The sequence below is a fragment of the Nannospalax galili genome, unplaced genomic scaffold (assembly GCF_000622305.1).
Source record: "Nannospalax galili isolate Female #2095 unplaced genomic scaffold, S.galili_v1.0 scaffold726, whole genome shotgun sequence".
NCBI classification, from domain to species: Eukaryota; Metazoa; Chordata; class Mammalia; order Rodentia; family Spalacidae; genus Nannospalax; species Nannospalax galili.
Genome location: NW_008355253.1, coordinates 2,399,757 through 2,404,847, shown reverse-complemented (window position 1 = coordinate 2,404,847; position 5,091 = coordinate 2,399,757). Strand labels below are relative to the sequence as shown.

The following is a 5,091-nucleotide window of genomic DNA, read 5'->3' as shown; positions in this document are numbered from 1 at the left end:
TGATTTTACATTATTTTTGTGCAGTCTAAGTTTATATTTTTTCAAAAATAGTTAATTAACAACAACATTGAATTCTAGGATATTAAAATACAGTTGTGTATGAAGCGCCATTCAGCTGTGAATATAGCTGCAGAATAGTAAGGATGTGCTTACAGTGGTAGTGTTTTGGGGGTCTGGGGAAAAGTACTGGCGTTTTCAATAGGAGAAACTATTGGGATGTTGCAGAAACTCTGGAATCCTGGGCCCTGCTGACTAAATACCAATAATGCCAACTGAGTCACTGGCAACCAAGGATTCCTTTAAAGGAATGCCAAAGCTTATTATATTGTAGCACACTTATTCATTTTACAATAAAGAGTTTTTTTTAATGGTACCAACATATTGTTATAAAATAGTTTTATATGAGCATGTTGATGTTGAAGATCAAATGAAGACCAGTTAGAAGGCACATACAGGCTAAGGTTATAGCTCAAGGGTAGAATGCCTTCTTAGTGTGTGCAAGACCCTGAGTTCACACCCCCAGAATCACCAGAAAATGAGTAAAGAGAAGCATAAACAAACAAAAAATACTAAAACTGTGACATGCAGGGACTGGCTCAGCAGTTAAGAGTTTTTCTTCCTTTCCAGAGGACCTGAGTTCAGATTCCAAAAACCATGTTAAGAGGCTCACAACCACCTGTAATTTAAGCTGCAGGGGATCTGACGGCTTCTTCTGGTCTCCACAGGCAACTATACTCACGTGCATATATTCACACACACATACATGCACATAAAAAAATTAAATCTTTTAATAAATGTGACTTTGTAAATATTTATTAAATCTTTTAATAAATACTCATCGTTCTGTTTAAAACCAAAAAAAGTCCTGATTCCATAAATGTTGTCTCTGTATTCATCTATTAAGTCTCTCTTGGTAAAACTAAAAGTTATTTAAAATTTTTTCTACCATAAGGTTTTAGTGGAAACTAAGCAAGGTAAAGCAGTAAAGCATTTGGGGCCAATTTGAACACTGACATTTTCTTGTTAGCTAGAATAACTGCCTACCCCATTCCCAGTGTCCCACAACCATAGATTACTGACAGTATTCATGAGTCCATGAATTTGAAGGCCTTTGATAGTGTTAACCTTGGCCTCAAGTATGACAAAAGTGTTTTGCATGTTGGAATATGACACTGCATTTCAAAGCAAGGGATATAAGTTAGTCAAAATTCACCTGTGGAAATTTTGGGAAACAACTTTGACAAGGCAAGTTAGGGATGTGGTGACCTACATAAAGAAAACAGGTGTGTTTTATCATCTTTTCTTGTGATCTACCCCAGTAGTTATTTATATGCAATTGTGAGAACATAATAAAAGAAAAAAAAGAAGGTTCATTGCTTTTATAGCACATGAAACTATAGATAAAAATGAAGCATAAATCTGAGGATGGAGAGCCTTAACAGGTTCCTTCTTTCCCACAGAGGTTAACACTAAACCAGGAAGCATTTAGTGGTGTCAACGCAAAAGCATAACTCTCACCTCAAAGGGGATAAGAGAGAGTTTATTCTGGAGCCAAATATGAGTGACCATCCTGGGAACAGAGATTCAGGATACCCAAATTCCATATTTCAGTGTGGTAACAGTTACATTATGTTTTTATAATAACAGAATAAAGAAAAATCATAAGACACTTTTCAAATACATTGGTGGATACATTCAGTAGGCAGGTCATAGCAAAGTGGGGGTGAAGGGGGTTCTACCATAGATTTCAGATGCTGTCAGTCTTAGCTTTTTCATTGGGGAGAGCTGGTGGTCTGCTAAGTTAATACATTTTATTAGTCATAAGAATGTTAATTCAGAAACAGAGGTAGGCACAGTGTAGCTATTTATGGGGTTAAAGTTGTTCCTAGATGATTTGTCAATAGGCTGTGGGTCTGCAATATTCCAGATTCTCCATGACCTCCAGACTGCTAATCAGTTGGTCAGCTTTTCAGGAAATTTAGTCGGAGATGCAGGAATTATTTCTGGGGACTTTCTTTCACAGCAGTCAGACCAACAAAAGGCACAGATGCAGGTCACTACTAGTCAGGGAAAGGACCTCACCAGAGGTTGGTTTGTTATCCCATGCTGAGTCTAGACTGAAACCCCTCACTTCGTTGAGATGAGTCAACCTACAGTTCTGCAGTGGCTACACTCCTGGGAAAATAACTTGTCAAGAGAAGTGATTAAGCAGTACTATGTTTGACTTCAATGCTGCCCAAACTGGTGAATTATATTTTTGGAGCAATCGGTTTAAATCCTACAAATTGAAATTGTGCTGCTCATTGACTATCTGGGAGATTTGGAATGAAATTTAATTTGCTTTAATATGCATGGGGGGTAATCAGAGGGGTGTTCTTTCACATTTGAAGTTTTCTGTATTATCTAAAAAACTGAAAATTAAGTCTTGATGTGAGATTTTGCTTTAATTTTCCTACTTCAAAACAGATATGGTGCTCTGGTCTAACACAGTCCATTAATCTAACTCTTTGGACTTATTTTCTATTTTCTGATTCTTCTTTCTCACCTTGATGTTAATATTAAGTGGGCATTTAGCATTAATTAGACATATTCTTAATCGATCATTTAATTAACACTCAGAACATTTAACATCATATATATATATATGTATATATGAATATGTAAATTTTTGCTTCATAGTTTTAAGATTTTTTTAAAGGTTTATTTTTATTATGTGTGTGTGTAAGTATGCTGTAGAAGTGCAACCTAGAGGCACAGGATCCACTAGAGATGGAGTTCCAGAGAGTTGTGAAGCACTGCACTCAGGTCCTCCCCAAGTGCTGTATGCATTGTTGGGCATCTCCGGAGGGTGGTCCAGACTTTTGTGTCCCAGAACAAGGAATGGAAGAGAGACAAGCAAGCCAAAAGAATTTACTAAGAAAGAGGTGGCAAGTGGGTTAGAGCCAAGAGAGAGCTCAGTAGCTCAAACAGATCTCCTGTATAAACAGTTAGGGCTTCTTGAGTCCTTTGCATAATGTAGGCCTTCTTGTGCATGCTTTGTTACCATTACCTGTAGTGCTACACATGGCTTCAAGCATCCCATTTCTTTAACATCTTAAATCACCACCCAGGGGTTTGTGAGATTTGGGTATTATGACAAGCCACAGGACACCTTCAAACCCTCCGGAATGCTTCTACACCTGTGCTAGTGGCATATTTAGTTGTCCTGGGAGCTTGGGGATTGGGCAGGTTGCAGTCTTTCCCTGGGCCAACTGGCTCTTTCTTTTTGTAAGTTTGCAGCATTTGCACAAGGTTCTCCCTGGGCCGCACTTTTCCACCCTACTTTTCTGCCTCATAGGGATACAAGCAGAATGCCCTCTGTCAAGGTTATGTTTTTCACTCTTTCATCTTTGCCTTCCTAGACTGGAACCCTAATCCACATTGAATATGACCGGTTGCAAGAGAAACTTTTGGAATCAAAGGTTCTCAATGTTTTGACACTTCTCTGATATAAGCTAATCTAAAATTGTGTACATTGATCATCATAAAAACAGATAACAAGAATAACAATCAAATAATAATACATTTCCAGTAAGTTAGTGTCTTTTTAGAAAACAATTCACTTTAATATTTTTAAAGTGTGTTTTTGTATGTGTATATGTACATGTGTGTCATGGTGGCCTGAGGAGACTATCACATCCCCTGGAAGTGGATAGTGGCAAACCATTTCTCCACCCCCCTTGACTCAATACCTTGAACCTCCTAGAGATCTGAGATCTTGAATGAGACATTTTCTATGTACAAGGCTAGAAAAATATAACAAACATTAAAAATGCCTTAACCAGAGGTCTGCTTTGCAGTGAAGTTTGTGAGGTTAGCTATTTCCCACAGTTTAGGATTCACATCCAAATGTAACCTGGGCTGCTGAGGGACGGCAGCCACTGGCTTTTACAATGAGGCTGATGTTTGGTAGTTCTGGGAACTGTAAACTTGAATTTTCTGGATTTTGCCTTAAAGTCACTTTTGAACAGTGAACATTCCTTCACTGGAATTTTTCTGCACAATTATTTATTTTACTCTTCCCCCATAATTCAAAAGAAATGGCTGCTTGATCCTCAAAGGATTCCCTGCTTAATCATTTTACAAGTACAGTGGATGCTGGAATAATTGTCTAACAGATTATGTAACTATGCCATTCATTTTTTAAAATAGTTTTGAATTTACATTTTATAGCGTGCGTGCATGTGTATGTGCGTGTGTGTGTGTGTGTGCGCACGCGCGTGCGTGCGTACATATGATGGTGTACATATGGAAATCAGAGAACAACTTCTGGGAATCAGTTCTTGCCTTCCCAGCAGTCTAGGTTTTGAATTTGATTCCTCTCACTTGGCAGCAAGTGCCTTGACCTGTGGAGCCATCTACTGCCTTTACAACTATGTCATTTCTTGAGATGAGAGTCAGTAAGGACTTTAATGGATCTCAGGTGAACTCTGTGCTTCATCTTGAAGGATAAATGTGTCACCTTGGAAAGTCCCAAGCCAGACTGAGAAAGCCTCATATCCAAGCTAGGTTGAAAAACTCCCAACCCATAATCTGTAATATCTGCGGAAAACATATGCCAGAACTTACTATCCCAAACCCTCAAACTGCTGAAAAACATCTGTGGAAAGATACTCTCTGTTTCCTCCTTTTAACCCTCTTAAAAAATCCAGACCAACTATACGTCAGCACAGTTTTCATTGCACAGAGAAACTGTTGCCTCTCATTGCTCTAATAAAGAACACTCTGCCCCTGAGGTTGGTCTCATCTTTCATTTTCATGTCGCCCTGGTCAATCCTGATCTAACATTTTCTAACTCATCTAAGATGTTTTTGTTTTTTGAGTTTATTATAAATGAAAACATCTTTCAGTAAAGCTGTCACATGGAATACCAGCCGAGAGGATGATTTTAACTTCCTGACAGTTTTTGTTTCCTCATTGTAATTTCCAATGCTGATATGATATCAAATCTAAAGGTTATTATTTCTTAAGATTTAAATAAACACATACTTCCATTTTTGGCCTAGCCTCTTTCCTTCCTTCCTTCCTTCCTTCCTTCCTTCCTTCCTTCCC

At 38.2% G+C, this 5,091-nt stretch overlaps 1 protein-coding gene across 2 annotated transcripts in view; it reads left to right on the top strand.

The window, feature by feature from the left end:
- Positions 1-5,091, top strand: part of Ctnna2 (catenin alpha 2) — a 1,380,618-nt gene that overhangs the window by 980,434 nt on the left and 395,093 nt on the right. The window lies entirely within an intron of this gene.